The sequence below is a fragment of the Corythoichthys intestinalis genome, chromosome 5, assembly GCF_030265065.1.
Source record: "Corythoichthys intestinalis isolate RoL2023-P3 chromosome 5, ASM3026506v1, whole genome shotgun sequence".
NCBI lineage: Eukaryota > Metazoa > Chordata > Actinopteri > Syngnathiformes > Syngnathidae > Corythoichthys > Corythoichthys intestinalis.
The window spans coordinates 40,355,319-40,374,573 of NC_080399.1; the positions used below are offsets into that span (position 1 = coordinate 40,355,319).

At 37.0% G+C, this 19,255-nt stretch overlaps 1 protein-coding gene across 5 annotated transcripts in view; it reads right to left on the reverse strand.

The window, feature by feature from the left end:
- The window catches only part of tmtc2b (transmembrane O-mannosyltransferase targeting cadherins 2b), a 126,105-nt gene that overhangs the window by 64,916 nt on the left and 41,934 nt on the right, over nucleotides 1-19,255 (reverse strand). The window lies entirely within an intron of this gene.

Genomic DNA, 19,255 nt, shown 5'->3' on the forward strand with positions numbered 1-19,255 from the left:
ACACTGTGTTTCAGCAGGGCCATGCAGAGACCGGTGGAGGGGTGGGTGCTCGTAGATCAAAAGGGGCACATGAACAAGTATTTAATACACCTTAAAACAACATAACTTCAATTTTAACCAGCTTTAGATAATAATTGGCTGCGACTGTGACATACTTTAATTGGGAGGGGGCAACAGTGAATAGAAATCAAAACTGTCATCAACACTTTCTGGCTGTGACTCAGTCAGTCTGCCTCTTTTCTTCCTTCAACCTCTGCATCAAAACTTCCTTCCTCAACTTGTTCATCTGAGAACAAACCACATCAGATGGTCACTGAGCCACCAACAGCACAGTTTTCTTAAAACTATTATTTCATTATTATCCATACTTAACAACTCTAGCACCTAATGATTAATAAAGCAATGACATAAAAATCTTATAGAAAAATAACATTGTAATTGTGTTTATAATTGGATTTAATACCCGACTATCCTTGCAAACTTGTTCTTACCAGGTCTGCTATTCACCCAGCTGATGAGGTATCCACTGCCTTTAGCAGCCTCATCTAACTCCTTTTTTTATCCCTCAATCTCCCTTCCCTACGACGCATGTCTATTTAATGAAATATAAACAGTTAAAAAAACAAACAGACTCCCCGGTGGCTTTTAGTTCTAAAGCTTTCTTAATTTCTTTCTCACTCAATAACGATGGAGTTAGATTTGCGTTTTTATTATTCAATCAAAAAACAAAGTTACTTCTATCAAAAACAAAGTTGCTTCAATCAAAATACAGTATATACTTTTAATCCCAAAAAGTAGCTTTGAAAAAAAAAAAAAAAAAAATATTTTTGATTGCAATAATAAATTTGAGACAAAAAAAGCATTTGAAAACTATTTTTCTTGATTGAAACAAATTTTTCCATTTAAGTAATGTTTTGCGTTTGGGCCACATTTTGGCTAGGACATTTGTGCCTTTATTATTCAATCAAATAAGTTGCTTCAAACAAAAAAATATATATAAAAAGAAAAACTTTGCACATGTGCCAATCACCGTTTACCAAAGCCTGAGAGGATTTGAGTAGACTCACTATGAAGCTTTTAATAAAGCCAAGCATTTTCTAACTACTTTATTCTTGTTTAAAAATAATTCGGTGGGGCAGTAACATGTTTAAAACTTATCATAATTCTTACATTTTGAAGTGCTTGAAAACCACTTATAAATGATACTTTAGTGAAAAAAGTGAAAAAACATGTCTTATATATATGTATCTTTTTTCCAATGTAAAATCTGAATAAATGCATTGAACACGCACAAAAAATGGGGGGGGGGGGGGGGCTACTTCGCGGTTTTCACTTATTGCGGCGAGTTCTGGTCCCCATTAACCGCGAAAAACGAGGGATCCCTGTATTTCTGAAAAGCTTTAAGAAGCAGGACTCATTCCCACCACTCGTCGGGCCGCTGTTGTGCCGACACCGACCGTCAGCTCAAATCCAAGCCGAAAATAACGCGTCTCCGGCGGACGACGGGAGCGATGTGAGGCGCCCCCTCCATCCGAGAGAATGCCGCTTAATTTGACTCAACAGTGTGTTTCTTCGTTTATATTACCGCTAAATACACAAGCTTGACGCCAATTTAACGGGAGCTATTTTTTTTCATGGGAGATTTGGCTACCTCTGGCAGTGTTCAACGCAAGCTGCAACGAATGGCATTAACTTTTTTATATCGCAAAACGTGAAAACGATTGAAACCATTACTCACCAAATTCAATCTGCTGGCAAATACAGGCAAGTGTGTATGCTGCGCTCTGGTCTGCCCCGATGTGGATACGGCCTGCTTTTTAGCTTTGCAATGCAACCGAAGGCTCTCCGAGCACTCCATGTACACGCGTAAGGAGTGCGCGCATTTGGAATCATGGAACGCAGCTTGGGCCGATGATTGGTTCTCGTCAGCGAAGCATCTAGAAGGATTTGCTGACTGTGTTCTTAAGTGCTCAGTTTACGTACTAAGTTAATCACATGATGATAATAATAATAATTAAATAAAACCTCCCGACTCCCCCCCCCCCCAAAAAAGAATTTCTCCTCGGATCTACGCAATTCACGTAGGTCGCCCTTTTTGACTTCAAAACGGCGAATTTCGCCGAAAGGTGAGAGATTTTCATGCCTGTGGAACAAATTAGCAAATTTGAGATGTTGATTTAAGGTATTAAGAAAAATCTGACACTTAATAGTTTTCCCCGTGGGAGCCAAAAAGACCTCCGTACCAACGCTGCAAATAAGCTTTGATAAGAGGCTGACATCTGAAAGTATTTCTGAGACGTAATAAATCTTCCATTTTAAATCAAGGACTTTCTCGAATCAGAAGCAAACAAAATGCATCAGTGTTAAGCTCCAAAACATGGATTATAAATGTACAATGTTTGTGTTTCTGCTTCCGAGAGCCTGCGTTGCCATGCTCCTAGCAACATTATGTTTTTTTCCATGCACGCTTGCACATCATTACTAAGCATTTGGAAAATGAGGCCAGTTGTATTACAGGTTATAGAAGGCATGTAAAATCCTCCAGAACATGCCCTGAGTGGCGCGACAAGCCATGCAGACAGATTATAGGGGTTGGTACATCCTGCAGTTAAAATTACCCTGCTGTGTCATATTGTGGTTGACCACTGTATCTCAGTAACACCATACCAAATGTTGTTGATTAAAATGACCAACAACACACATGAGATTCATCTTAAATCCATTAGAGGATACACATAAATTACAAAAGTGCTTAAATTTGTAGTTCTCAATCCAAGATGGTAAAGACGGCCACAAAGCACAAAATATGAAGTTAATTGAGAACACAAAACCAGATTTGAAGATCAAAAAGGAGATGAGAAAGGTTTCAAATTGCGGTAGGAGAGCTCTTTGTCATGCGACATGTCTCCATGTTGCTTTGGCCACGCACCAGAAGATGATAACTTACTTATACACCGGTTTGGCTGGTGAGTACCATGCAATCTGCAGATTGGAAGAAGAGCTCCCAGATGTGCTGGCACCATGATTTGTTATGTCTCCACTTGGTCTTACTCCTTCTCAGTTAGGAAGGCTCCCTTCTGTGTGGGGCCTTGAAGGAGAAATTAACTGAACTCGAAACGGACCATCATATGGTCAACATCAAGTTATGTTATTCATTGCAGATTTGAGATATATTAATATGAATAATAATAATTCTATCACACCATTACATCAGTACAATGGTCGCTGGCACAAGGCCCCAAACCAAGCGGAAAAATTATTTTAAAGCCTGGCCACGGTGACATGTGATTGATTGCAAACGGGGTACAGCACAGCAAATATAGATCAGACTCATACACATTGCTAAGTAAATATGTTTATTTTCTTAAGATCAAAAGTTAATTACACAAAATAGAAAAACTTTGTGCCATGCTAATAAAAGGAAATGCATTTCCCTTAAAATGCCCTCCCTGTTGTGGAGGAGAAATTGCTCCATGAACCGTGTGGTTTTGTTTTACCGCTGTGATAATCAATCCAATGTGCACAATAAAGAAACAAGCACTGAGGGAACGTCAGCCATCTTGTCCACACATTCTAATTGTTTACTGTGACAAAAAAAAGGGAACTGAGTGACCTACAGATAAAACTGTAAGAAAGAACGTCATTTCTTGTTTGCATTTAATACACTTTACTATGATTGTGTTTTTGATGATAAATGAGGTGATATTGTTCTATAATATGGGTGGTTTAGTGGGAGGGTAGCTTTATGCAGTAGATATGAGCCCTGCTGTCATATGAAGGCAGTAAGGTGGAAACGCTCTAATGGATTTGCAGCCTTGATTTGTTCCACCCAAAGTCTCTATGACATCACTCACAGTCCTTTCGCATTTTTCATGAGTGAATGCACATGAAAACTACAGGCTAGACGTCAAATTACACCCATTACGATGCTCCTGCTGTTTTCTCCAGAAATGTGCCTTTAAAAAAAAAAAAAAAAAAGAGGACAAGCTAAGAGTGACAAACATTTTTGGACACATTTACTCCAAATGACTTTGATGTTTTTGTCCTCTTTAGTCAAAATGACGTGTCATCCCAGTTTTCCATAAAGAACTTTAAATCGTAATTCTTGACCACAGAACAGCTTTCACTTTGCCACACTCCATTTTAAATGACCCCAGGCTCAGAGAAATTAACTGTGTTTCTGGGTCCTGCTTAGAAATTGCTTCTTCTTTGCACTGTAGGCTTTCATCCGGCTACGGCAGATGGCACGGAGGATTGAGTTCAAAGTAGAGCTGGGCGGTAAACCGAAAATTTACCGTCACCGAAATTCTTCACGATGACCGACGTAATTTTGACCATGTCGGTAAATTCGGTAAATTAATAAAACAAGAAAATAGTCTTTTCATCCCGCTTTGACTCTGTGTTGTTCGTCTATGCTCATTCCCCTTTAAGAAAGCAGTGAATGTACTTACGTAGGGAGTCACGTGATCATCAGGAAGCCAATCAAACAGAAGCCCGGTAAGCTAACGCTAGCAGCTAATGCTACAAGCAAAACGTGATGGAGTGTGGCTTAAGGGAGGTTCGCCAAACTTTCACCCGACATTTAATAGACTCTTGGTGGCATCCAGACGGGCTTTCACCAGCTGTCCTCCCTTGTTCTCACAATTTCCGGAGATGGTGCTTTCAGTGCTTTCTACCGGTAGCCAGGCCACAGGCTAACGCTAGCCGCTAACGCTAGCGGCCGCTAGCGGCTAACGCGACAAATGAACGTGATGGAGTCGGATAGCGGCTCTAACCTTGTCGAAACGGCTGAATTTAATGAGTGGATTGGGCATGGACTGCATCTAGCAATTACTATGTCGCGTTATTTTGTATCTGACTGTGTGTGATTTCTCTGATAGCTTTTGTGATGGTAAAGCATTCAGCATAAAGCACAAATGGCCCCAGCTATTTTTCTGTATGTGTTTAATTCTGTGTCATTATTGCTATCATAAAATCTTAAGTGTTTCATTTGCAGAAGATCAATATAGCTTTAATGTGTGTGTGTCTGTCTGTCTGTTTGGGGGTTCATGTATGTGTGCATTTATTAAAAAATGCACTGTGGGGGGGGGGGGGGAGACCCTGAAACCATAAAGTAAACACTTGTATTGAATAATTATGTCACAGCAGCCATTAACAATAAATTGTCTTTTTGAAGTGTACTGTTCGAGCTGCAAGTCATTTGTGTTACAATGACATGTTTGCACAGGCATATCGATTTTGACAATGTACATTGTTCAAGCCATACACTCTGTTATAAATGCTCATACTTGAATTCTTATTGTTTACAATTCATTTGTATAAACCTAATGTCTAGACTGCATGTACATTTGTTAAATATATCAAATTGAATGCTGGTAACTAAATCAACAAGAAACTGTTAATCTGTATTTCATGCATTGATTCAGATTTTCAAATTATATAACAGTCCGCTTGGACGACTTTATCGTCATTTATCGTTATCGAGATAAATCTGCTCCATTTATCGTGATACATGTTTAAGGCCATATCGCCCACCCCTAGTTCAAAGGCAATTGTTTCTGGAAGTATGGTATTGCTGAGATCATTCTGTGATTTTCTTTACAATAGCTTTCCTCTTTTGCAGTGCCGATTAAGGGCCAGACAATCATGGCCATCCACTATGACTTTTGGGACTTGCAGCTTACCTGCAGTGATTTCTACAGATTCTCTGAACCTTTTTGAAATTATAGATGATGATATGATCTAGGGTCCTTGCAACCTTTTTGCAAGGTACCTAGCAATTATACATTAAGGAACATCGCCGTTAAGATATTTTACCTTTTTTTTTCCCACGCAATTGTTCACAAAGAAGTGAACCTCACCCCATCTTAGCTTGTGAATGTGAATTCAGGGAAACTTATTTTATCATCAATCACAGCTCCCAACTGTTGCCAATCACCCGGTTCAACTGGGGGATGTTTCGAACAGGTATTTGACAAAAATTCCTTGACTTAAGGCCAAATTACACCAGATGCGTGCGGATCCACCAAGATATAGCAGCGGAGCCAATCCGTTTCAATTCCATCATATTGTTCAAATTATACCGGCTACATATGAGCTGCGCATTCTCTGCAGACAAGTTCGCCTTGCCAGAGCCCGCTGGATGGTTTGGGCTATCTTCTACTTTTGCCGGAGACGCATCCCTCAAAATGGGCGGAGCTAGGCATGGAGTCAACAGGCCAGGTGCTTATTCACAATTTAAACACCAGCGATGGACGATGAAAGATCTTAGTATATTATTAAGATGTAAGAAGAAAAAAAAATTCAAACATTGCCTGTACTGTTAACATTAGGAGCTTTGTTTTACATCATAACTTTATACTTTGATATATTTATACTTATATTTGTATAATCTATCTTAGAAAACAACAACAAACAAAGAGTAGGTAAACAGTAGGCTTTCAGTATAGTACTGGAAACAACATTCTAGCAAATCCTGTGGAATCAGTAAATGTATTAAGATAATTTATGTCATACTAGGATACTTACCCATGGTAAAAGCAAAAAAAAAAAATTCAGGAAAAAATGTTCAGTCAAATCAAGTCCACCTCTCTCTCTGCTTCACTGGTGAGTAAAGACACTCGTTTGTTTGTTGTTGTTTTTAATGCCACATTATCGCACGCGATTACACGAGAGCTCACGGCGGTGACTGAGCTGCCAGACCGCGGTTGTGCGGAGCCGGTATGTTTTGTTCCATTTTTGATGTACTGCAGTGCACGCAATCAACATGGAGTGGAGCGGATCCAAAACCGCACACGCATCCGGTGTAATTTTGCCTTTAGTCTTTTTTGCCACCTGTTCCAACTCTTTTGGAATGTGTTGCAGTTAATGATTATTTGTTAAAAACAGAACAGTTTATCAGTTTGAACTCTTAATATCATGTCTTTGTAGTGTAATCAATGAAACACGTTGAACATGTTTTGCAAATCATTGGATCCTTTTTTTTATTTGTTAAACATAATGTCCCAACAATTGCATCAAATAGAGCACAAAGCAAAGTGACTGTTCAACAAAAGCAGAAACAACAGCAACAACAAAAACAAACCAAACGCCATTACAATATAATATATCAAACAAACCAAACGCCATTACAATATAATATAGCTACATAACACATTTTTATTATATCATAAGAGCTTTGCACCCTCGGGAATATTTGTAGCATTGTATCGCAGATATATTTCCTTGGCACATAGAGTGTCTGCTTTTCTTTATTTTGCAGCAAGAATCAAAAATGCTGATAAGACCACCGCTGAAAAGGGCAGAGGTCTTTTCCAACATTATTGACAAAGGGAATTTTGGCCATGCTACTCCAGCACTGCAGCACAACACCAATTTAATGAGGTAGCTGTGCTCAGCTGCTGAAGCCTTCACCAGCCTGAATGATAAACAGTAAAGCAATAAATTCAATATTAGGATAGCTCATTATTCTTTTGTCTTTCTTATATTTAGTAGAGACAACTGTTACTATTCAAAATCCTCATAATTCAATCAACATGTCAATCACAAAAATCTTAATGGAAATTTACAGATCACGATCCCTTGCTTGTTTCTATTGTGTTTGTCAATATTTTTAGTGAATGAAACAGTTTACAAGAGTGCTATAAATCAGGCATAACAAGTATATTCAAAACATGAGTTGAATACAACATATCGCTGAATGGGTCTCCCACAGAAGACTTAGATAATCACATAAAACAAAATGAATAATTCTAACCAAAACATTATTCAGATATTATACAGCCTGACCCAAACTTATAGTTTGAGTTGTAAATTTACTTTTCATGGTCTTCGAAATCCACAAAGTTATAAAAGAGGCCATTGGACATGTACTTATTTGTCGAAGTTTGGTGCCAAATCAAGGCCAAAAGGATTGTAATCTGAAAAAAAAGAAACCATTGAAAAAAAATTAAATTGAAACGAATGTTTTTTTCTTGAACCTTTCAAAACCAAAAAAAAAAAAAAAAAAACATTTTATTTTTTTCAGTTAGAAAGTTGATGTTTTTAGGTTCAAATATTAACTTTTTGGTTTCGTTTATCTAATTTTCACCTTCAGATTATATTTTTGTTTTCAGATCTTATTTTTTCAGTTTCAATTTTTTTTTCAGTCAAATCTTTTTTTCACTTTCATATCTTGTTTTTCGCTTTGAGATCTTTGTATTTTTTTCAATTTCAAAACTTTTGGCCGTGTTTTAACGTGGGGGGGCAGCCTCGACGAGAGGCGTGTTGACTTGTGAGATAGCCTATCATAGCAACCCCAAATGATGTTGCCTTCAGGTAACGTGGGTACTTTGATGAATATCATGACTCCACTCTCTCTCCACTTAATTTGCTTGATACCTCTAGTCAAAGTAATGCTAAGAAGAGGGGAGGCTTTGTCTTTTTTAACTCATTCTAGATGACTCTTGGTCAGTTTTGATGGATAAAAATGGAAAAATATGCCAGGTTGTTCGTTGACTTTTACCAAAAGGAACGATGTGTCTGAAATCCAAAAGAAAACGCGAACGCAGTGTAACATCTTTTTGCTAGTTTGTGCTGTAATATTTTTCATTTGTGCTACTATCATTTTTTGGATATTACTGCAAAATGGACCCCAAGTGGCGCCATTTGTTCGTGCTAGTTGTAGGGACACCCACATGATGCTACAGTGGTAGCGTCTGATGCGCCTCATTGATATCACATGTATATAGAACCAGATGCGAAATGACAGACTCGCCTGCGTTAGTAAACAGCCGCCATCTTAAAGCAGTAGACTTCTCATGAAGGCTCTGTTGTCGCGAACCTAAGGTGAGTAATATTTTATCTAAAATACTCCTAAATCGGCAAAATTTTTATTTGAATCTATCTACCCATGTGCGTTATTTTATTTTGACTAAATTCTTGTGATTTGTGATGTGTATGGCTTTTCCTTTGAAGTGTGATAACTAAGTCATTTATGAATATTTTTTTTCACTTTCAACCACTCAAAAATGTTCATTGGCATCAGACTTATCTAAACATATATAGTTTTTATTTATTTGTTTATTCATGTTTTTAATGCCCCCAATGGACATTAATAGCAGTATTATTCTAATAGCAAAACTAACTATGCTGTATACTTTATACGCTGTATATAAATTTTTAATCGGGTTAATTACAGCTTAAAAATTAATCGTAACTAATCGTAATTAATTGCAATTCAAACCATCTATAAAATATGCCATATTTTTCTGTAAATTATTGCTGGAATGGAAAGAGAAGACACAAGATGGATATATAAATTCAACATACGGTACATAAGTACTATATTTGTTTATTATAACAATAAATCAACAAGATGGCATTGACATTATTAACATTCTGTTAAAGCGATCCATGGATAGAAAGACTTGTAGTTCTTAAAAGATAAATGTTAGTACAAGTTATAGAAATTTTATATTAAAACCCCTCTAAATGTTTTCGTTTTAATAAAATTTGTAAAATTTTCAATCAAAAAATAAACTAGTAGCCCGCCATTGTTGATGTCAATAATTACACAATGCTCATGGGTGCTGAAGCCTATAAAATCAGTCGCACCCAAGCGCCAGCAGAGGGCGAAAAAACTCCAAAAAACACAAGTAACAATTTGGCATTGCACTGTGCTGTCGTTTTAATCTGTTTGAGCGGGGCATGTGTGTTAATTGCATCAAATATTTTAACGTGATTAATTAAAAAAATTAATTACCGCCCATTAACGCGATAATTTTGACAGCCCTATAGTAAAAAGTAATGAAAGTCTAATTTGAATATTTCATATGACATAGTTAGAGGCCCAAATAAGTCCATAAGTCATAACAACAGAATTTCTTTGCAAGCAAATTCATGTTTTGGCCTTTGGCGCCCCCTATTGACTTTTGGGTGTTAAGTCTCTCAGCACACAAATTCCTCTATTTCCATGTTTTTGACTCACCAAAGAAGCGATTGAATTAGTAATCACGGAAAATGCATTATAACACATCAGGTTTACAGCATATCAAAAATTATTATTTATAATGGGAGTCAATGGCCAGAACATGGCATTATTAAAAGAATTTAGTGCGAATCTCCCCAACCTGTTTGCAATAAGTTAGAAATTGCAGCATGGTGCCATTTTGATCTTTACATGTTTTTACTATCCTGGGGAAATATTGGCTCCCTAGTGTAAAATTTCCAATGCTTTTTCTTTGATGAAACACGGAAAAAAACTAAAACCAGCCAGCATTTGGACAAATAACACCAACGGGTTAAATGATGAAAGTTTTAAAACTTTCACATGTCGAAAGTAGACAGAAGGGAAATAATCCAATAACGGGAGCAATTTTAAAAACTTTAACGGTTAAATTTCCAAATATAGCAAAGGTTACAACCTAGCTATCGCGGTTTGGCAGGGCGTAGTTTTTAGGAGGCGTGGTTTGTAGCGTGGCTCCAGCTGCAGTCAGACCCTTCTCGTAAAAGTGGAGAGAGTGTGGCATTCTAATCAATCAAAGTACCCACGTTTCCTGAAGGCAGCATCATCCGGGGTTGCTTTGATAGGCTGCCACACTGCCCCGCGTTAAAACGCGGCCAAAAGTTTTGAAACTGGAAAAAAAAAAAAAAAAAGATACGAAAGCGAAAAAAAGATTTGAATGTGAAAAAAAGATACTGGAAAAAAAAAACTGAAACTGAAAAAATAAATTCTGAGAGTGAATAAAAAAATCTGAAGTTGAAAATCAGATAACCGAAACCAAACAGTTAATAGTTGAATCTGAAAATATCAACTTTGTAATTGAAAAAAATAAACAGTTTTAATCCGTTCTTTTTTCCAGATTATAATACTTTTGGCCTTGATTTAGCACCATATTGAAGCCTTTAACAATGGAGATCACCCCCAAAGGTGTGTCCACAAAGAGGCACAAAACAGAGAGGCTCCACACTGAAAATATTTAGTGTGCTACAGGATGTACCATTTTGTGATTGATGAGATGATCTAAGAAATGCTATTGATTCTCAGAGAGGCTGGCTATAAAAAGACCATAACTGCAACAATGCAAATGATTTCTACCCTTGCATTTTTTTCTTTTAAAGATTTCATTCTTTTGTCTTCTATTTTTATCCTTTCTTTGAACTGGCACAGTTGAGTTCACTGGCTCAAGCTCAAGTCACTTTCCATTGCAATGATTGTACTTGCTGCAGACCTGTGACAGCCAAAGTTCCAAAGAGCTGTTCTATCTGCTGCCAGAGGAAATAATTCAGAATGAACTCATTGGAAAGAGACTCCCATCCCTTCAATGTCTGTTCTGTGCTAGGAAAGCCCACTTTTGTTTTTCCATTTATGAGTTTCCATTATGCGGCTCATCTTGCTCTGGCAAACAGAAGCAGTGGAGTGCATCTCCATGTAGGAAGCAGGTGGTTGAGGGCAGGGGTCGCTTGCTGAGCTCAATCTATCACACTGGTAGAAACCATTAGAGCATGAAAAAGCATGTGTGGAGCCTCAGGTGAGAATATAATGCCATGCAGTGTAGGCTTTATTTCCTTTTACCTCATCCAAAATATTGGAGGATAAGAATGACTTCAGATTTTTGTTTTTGCCACCGTTTTCTTATTGTGGTATTAAAGCTTCTGACTTAAGTGATTTGAGTTGCAATTGGTCCCGGATGGTAATTTTTATCGGTTGCATAAGAAATCAATTTTTTGAGACAAAGATGGATAAATAATAACAATTTACTGCACAAAAAATGAATGCAGATTTTGAAAAATACAGAGCATTTGTCCCAGGGAAATAGTAGGCAAGCTTAAGCTTATTGTAAATACAAGAAAAATAAAAACAAAACAAAACAATTTCTAACAAGTGGTTCATTGCTTGGAAACAATTATTTCAGCCAGCAACAGTTCTGACTGGACTATCAAACCCTAATTTGTGTTGTGCTTCTATTGTGTGGTTGGGAAGTACAGGAAATGGTAAATGCATTATGTAATCAAGTCCAATGAAAAGTCAAAGGTGAAACAAAAACTATTCCAGGATACTGCATGACCTTGAATTTTTCCAGGTTGTTAAATATTTTCTTTCAAAATAGGAAATACAGGCACGGGTTCAAAGGAGTTCATGAATTCACCAGTTTGATTTCTTGTTTACATTGCGTACATGTCAATCTGTTTTTGTTTCTGCATTTCTGTCTGTCTGTCTGTATGTCTAGGTTAACTACTGTTATTAATAGAAAAAAAATAGTTTAAAAAGGAGAATGTTTGTTTGTTTTGCATAACTTTTTTTTATTTTTCACCCATAGTTCAGGCTGCTCTTTGTAATATAAGTGTAAAAAAAAACAAATTTCATCCTTCGATACACAATGAACATATTTTTTGTGCAACGTCATAACAGAATTTTTCGGCAGTATAGCAATGTTTCCCCCAAAATGTTGGTATCAATTTAGGTCGGTAAATGGACTCCAGTCCCGCTCTGTCCAGGTAACCTCTGTCTGTTACCGATCCAACACATAATACACTACACACGCCTCTAGCAGTGACCTTGTAACAACAACAAAAGTGTGAACAGAAAATGGGAGGTGTGAAAAGATAAAGCATGTCAGCTTGACATTCACTGAAGGCCAGCTGGCTCTGGGCCCTGATTTAGAAATTATTTTTCTGAGTCTGGGTCAGAACATACAGACAAAAGTGTCCTCATATCAACTTCTCCCCTTTCTACCATGATGAATATCAGTTGTACTAATAGTTTTTCTGCTTCCATGACCTAACCAACATCATTGTTCTTTGTGCAGGTTACACTTGAAGGGCATTAAATTTCATGTATTGTGTGTTCAAAGAATTTTCATCATAAGGATGGCAGCTCCTCAGGCACATACAGTACTACTGAATGTGTGTCTCACGATGCTTTCACAAGGTGCACGTGGTGATGAATGTAATATATTAAAATTGGTAATTAGCATTTTTGATTGATAACGAGGCTGCACTCATCAAAAATAGTCTAAAATCTTACCAGTGTTTACTCAAAATTTGATGCCTAAATTGATCTGACTTTACCCATAATCACACTTTACGCTTAACCTATCTTGAAATCCGTGCCTCAATTAACTAACCAAATACTGTACATTCATTATACAAGAGGAAGAACATTGTATGATATGAACAAACCTGCACTTTGGTGGGCACCAAATAGTTTAATAAATGACTGAATTTTCACATACGCTATGAAGATAAAGAAAGATAAAAAAGCGACTATGGATCACTCAGGCACTATAAAGTCTGCTTGGAAGCAACTCCTCATATGGCTAAGCTTGAATAAAGCACACCAGCACCTCAGATTGATTTAATGACTCAAAGACATCACATCTAGAGAAGATAAACCAATGCAAGACGAAGCATTGCTAAAGAAACAGCAAGAGAGTTTGTGATTAATTATTATCATAGACAAGATAAGAGCAAATGAATTGTAATTAATGATAATTAAGGTGTGCCTCATCAGACAGCAATTGGATATTTGTTAGGTTCGTCTGGGTTTGGATGGGTTTGGATTTCTAACCCTTTAGAAAAATAATAATTCTAATTTTGTTTACCTTCACTATGGGAAAATGCACATTTAGCAGATGACTACGGTACTTTTAAATATTATTTCTAAAGAGTTTTAGCTTGTAGAAAATACAGAGGAAGCTGACTTTTTTAATGTATTCGTTTCTGTTTGTTATCAAGGCAGGTCAGTTGAGAAAATGTAAACGATGCTGAAGTCAACACAGACACTAATGCGTGCCCAACGAGTGATAGGAGAATCTTGTGCAATCTTGACAACTTGTAGTGTGAATTAAATGACTTGAATTCTTTCATCAGAACATGGAGGGGAGACGTGAGTGTTGGGTGTACACAACCCCACCCGGTTTTGAAACAACTAGAAAAATGTTCAGCGTGCGGCGTTAAAGGGAGGCGGTGAATGACGGTACATTACAGAAGCTGCAAGGATCCAATAGAAGATTTACAGTTGATATAAACCACTACTGTAAATGACAGAGACCCAATCAGATAAGCAGACTCTTTCGTCCATTTGCAGAGTTAAATGTCAAAGTACTTCAGCTGAATGAGGAGCGCTGTAATAAAAGACAGCGCCAGCTCACTGCGGTCGGTCAGTCATGCATCCAGTCAGATACTGGAGTTCCACTAGAGAAAAAGTTCAATCCACTCAGGAGGCAAAAAGCAGTGACTGTTATTACAGGTCATAAATGTTACAATGCACTTCTCTCAATGATGCATTTGCTTTGGAAAGTGAGTGGCCTACATGAGAAAAGATGGGCAGAAAAAAGGGCAACTTTAGAATTGATGACAGCTCTCTGTTCAGAATTCTTTTTATATTATCTATGATGTAGTGAAATAACATGTTCTCATCATGAAATGTCAGTCCAAAGCTAAAATTAAAAAAAAAAAAAAAAAGAATTAGAAGCTGTGCTTTCCAAAAGTGTCTGACAAGCCACAAGGTTCCTTTTTTGTCTTGAAACAAAGTTGCCCGCTGTGAGCTGGAACTAAGTTTTTTTCTATAATACTAAACATAACACATTTTTTCAACCATCTTTCTTTTGTTCAAAATGCTATCGAGTCTGCATCAAATTTAGTCACAATGCACACCAAAGGTGAAAAAGTCATTGCGAAACACTAATCTCACAGTGTCTTCTCTGATTAAAAATCAAAGCACATGGCATTACTTCAAATAAATATATTCTAAAATGCAAGACAATCTGTCAGTCTAATTCAAAAGTCAATATTAGAGCAGTGAGAGAATGTGGTGGAAATTTTGGGGATTAATCTGACTCTAGGGACATTGTACAATCATTGAACCACATTGGCATGTGAAAACAAAAACAAACCAAATAAAATCCTGCATCAAATAAAGGACCTGATTAACTCCAGAAATTAAACGGCAAGCATCATCTATTCAAGAAAGTAGGGTTTGGAATCTTTGGTATGAGGCTGATTCGATATGTACAGTATCTACCCAGAAGATATACTGGCTGTGATTTGATCCAAAAATTATATCGTAAAAGTAGTGCTGTCAAATTTATTGCGTTAAAAGGCGGTAATTATTTTTTTAAATTAATCACGTTAAAATATTTGACACATTTAACGCATGCGCGGAATGACCTGCTTATGCATTGCCTCAAACAGATTACAATGACGCCTTTTTTTGCACATTGAGAGCTAAGAGGGAGAGAAAGGCAAGTGGATACAGGCATTGATACATGGACCAGTAAACAGGGAACTACGGCGTCAGTTGAGGGACAAAACACACTCATTGACTTGATTTCTAAGTAATTTAAAACTCGCCATTGACACCTTGTAGTGTATTTCAATCACTACCTTACGTAGTTAAAGACACTGTGGAAGAACGGCAGGGAGCCCATGTGACGTCAGCGCTCGGCGACGTCAATAATGGCGAGCTACTAGTTTATTTTTTTTGATTGAAAATTTTACAAATTTTATTAAAACGAAAACATTAAGAGGGGTTTTAATTACTATAACTTGTACTAACATTTATCTTTTGAGAGCTACAAGTCTTTCTATCCGTGGATCCCTTTAAAAGAAAGAATGTTAATAATGGTAATGCCATCTTGCGGATTTATCGTTATAACAAACAAATACAGTACTTGTGTACAGTATGTTAAATGTATATATCCGTCTTGTGTCTTATCTTTCCATTCCAACAATAATTTACAGAAAAATTGGCATATTTTAGAGATGGTTTGAATTGCCATTATTTACGATTAATAAATTTTTAAGCTGTGATTAAATCGATTAAAAATGTTAATAGTTTGACAGCCCTACTTTAAAGTAGTGCTGTCAGATAATGCGTTATTAACGGAGTTAACGCAAAACTCCTTTGACGCCATCAATTTTTTAAACGCGCGATTAAATATGACAAGAATGATGTCTACTTTCGGGACGCAATGTGGTCCGTTTCACATTGCGTCCCGAAGACCGTGTGTAGACCCGTGTATTAGTTCCGCTTTACTTGACATATTTCAATAATTGGAATTTGGATGTTTGTGAATCGTTCTCGAATCTTCCACGGCCGAATCGCTCAAGGATGTAATGATGGCTGGGCATGTTGTACCGTGGTTCTAAGTGTTGGATGGTGCGTCTTTACTCACGAGAGATAATGGCTCGTCATCCAGAATGAATTCTTCGGCAATGACTCTTGTTATTCCCTGGGCTTTGGGACTGTCGAGTGCCAGTTTGTCATGCATAGCAAAAGTTTCTGCCAGTGTTAGTTGCGTAGGACCTTTCTTTTTGTCTTCGGTTTTCTTAACATACTTCTTATATTGTTTATGGTGGTATTTCGCTAAAGGCTTGATTAGGTTGGTTGTATTAAAACGTCTTACAGCTTTACTACCACGCTTGACTTCATTGTGGCATATGTTGCACTCAGCCTCTTCGTCTTTGTCGTCCTTTAAGGTGAAATGATCCCACACAGCTGACATTTTACCAATAAAGTCTCTCGGTAAATTGGGAAACGGTAATGTATATGTAGTGTGTTGAAGGTGTGCCGTAAAATGCGGACCGGATTTTAGGGAAACCGAAGCAAAAGCTGGAATGGATTATGTAAATCAGTGCGCCGAAAAACCCGGACCGGACTTTGAAAAAAAAAAAAAAAACTGGATTGGAAGTCTGGATTGGAATTTTTCCGTGTTGGCCGATCCGAAACCGATGTGCATTTTTTATGCCCATATCGGCATCAGATCCGATCCAAATATCGGATTGGGACATCTCTACTTTTTTTTAGCCCAAAATGTGGCACTCTGAGCCGGATTCTGACATTTATTGTCATTTAGTGAGCTGCAATGTGCAGATAAACTGTGAATGAACTTGTGGAATGAAAAAACGTGGACATTTTTTTAGCACCACGTTATCTTCCGGCGCGGTGTAGCTCACCATTTTCGGACATAAGGACACAGGGGTTCGGGGAGAAATCCACGTTATCAGGCAAAACGTTAACTTTGGTGTTTTAACATAAGATGTGGCTTTCTGAGATGGATTTACTGGTGCAACTTCCTCTAAAATGCACAGTTGAAGTATATAAATGCTTTGGACAACAAGCATTTTGGTGAATTTTTTTTATTTTATCTCATTTTGCAACTTTTGGGGGAATTTTATTTCAAAAATAATATTAAACCAGTGACATCAAATGTTATATTTGATTAAGGTCTTCTTCTTTTCCTTTCGGCTTTTCCCTTCAGGGATTGCAACAGCGAATCAGTCGACTCCAACTAACCCTGTCCTCTGCATCCTCTGCTCTCACACCAACTACCTTCATGTCCTCTTTACCTACATCTATAAACCACCTCTTTGGTCGTCCTCTAGACCTCCTGCCTGGCATACGGAAATCAAGCATCCTTTTGCCAATATACTCACTATCTCTCCTAACGTATGTAAAATAAAGGTATATAAAACAAAATACAAATGTTATGGATTGTACCCAAAAAAATTAAGGTAAGCACATCAGGCAACACCACAGGTGTACATTTAGAGCTTCAAATGTATTATCGTTTTTGCACTTAAAAAAAAAAAAGAAAACAATGAAAACAAAATGTTATTAATCGCTATGAACTGCATGGCATTGATCTTTTAAGCGCTTGACGGCACGAGTAATAAAATTTTATAAAATAATGGACAGAAATCAAGGAGTTCTTTTTCCCAAAAAAGTGAGTTAATTGCGAGTTAAAATTTGCTAAAATAATGGACAGAAATCAAGTTCTTTTTCCAAAGGAAGTGAATTAACTGCGAGTTAGCTATACAAAAATGTGATTAACTGCTATTCAAATTTTTAATCACTTGTGGTGTTTTGTAGAAAGAAAACAATTATTTGAGCGCTCAGTGTTTTAAAAAAGAAACAACTGATTTCTAGCTTTACGATAGCTGATGCTCAGTTCAACAATCAACACATTATATCTCTGCACTACTGGTGGAGGTTGTATCAATTGAGGAGTTTGCCATTGATACTCTCGTATTTCTTGTCCTAACAATCAGATATTGGCTTTCGTTTTTTTTTTTTTTTGTCATTAACCTACAAGAAAAGTTAAAAAAAAACACAACAATATCCTTAATGCAACATCTAACATTTAATTTAAAAAAAGTCAGTTTGCAGTAAAACAAACATCTTCCAGAGGACACACAAAGTCAGACAGCACTTCAATCATAAGATCCCAGAAGGTTGTGCAGAAGTGCTCAATGATATGCAACGCATTCTAAGTAAGAGTGTTTATTGCTTTTTTTTTCTCCTTTCAACTAAAACCTTCCCTCTATGGTTATCTCTGTTTCACATTGTGTGTTCTTTGCTTGTGTTTCCAGATGCGTACATTTTTATAGGCCTCGTAACAACACTTCGGTCCCATTTATGCACACGTCTCATTGAATTTTGTCGTGATGCGCAGAGAAGCATGGCCATCACAAAGACCAGATAGACAGTAAATTCTTCTGACAGGTGCAGCAAGGATAAGGGTGGTGTGATGGTCAAGTGATTTAAAATAGGGAAAGAAATTGACAAGTATGTCACCTAAATGCATTAATATATTTTTCATTCGCAAACATATTTTTGGTTGAGATAAAAAGAAAAACAGTCACATATAAAATGGATAAAAAGGGAAACACATGAATCACTACATTAATCACAAGTTTACTGCTGGTATTAGTCATGCTAACGCATTACTGTGTCACAGTGGGTAATCAGGAAGGAGAAATGATGCCCTTAAACAGACCACAAGTGAATCTATGAATAACATCACCCACCCTCACACACACGCACAAAAGACAAAAAAACATAACTATGCTCAGTCAAGCATCGGGGTCAAATGCGTCATTGACCAGTGTGATAACAACAACACGAGATAAGAGTTTAATCTTTAAAAAAAAAAAAAAAAAAAAAAAAAAACTAAACTACCAAACTAGTACAAAGTACAAGGACAATGCTGAGCCATTATTTGACAAGTCTGACTAAAAAAAAAAAAAAAAAAAAAAAAAAAAAAAAAGATGGCATGAGAACGGTAAAGTCATGAGAACCCATCATAATTGACGAGCGGACGTGCTTTATTGGTGGATATTTTTTTAGCTATGCTTATCAGCCAATCAGAGAAGGATTACTGTAATGAAGGATACCGTAATGTAATTGTAAAAATACAGTGGAATTTATACTCGGAACACACATTACACCCTACAGTAAAAAAAATTAAAAAACCCAGTTTGATTCAAACTC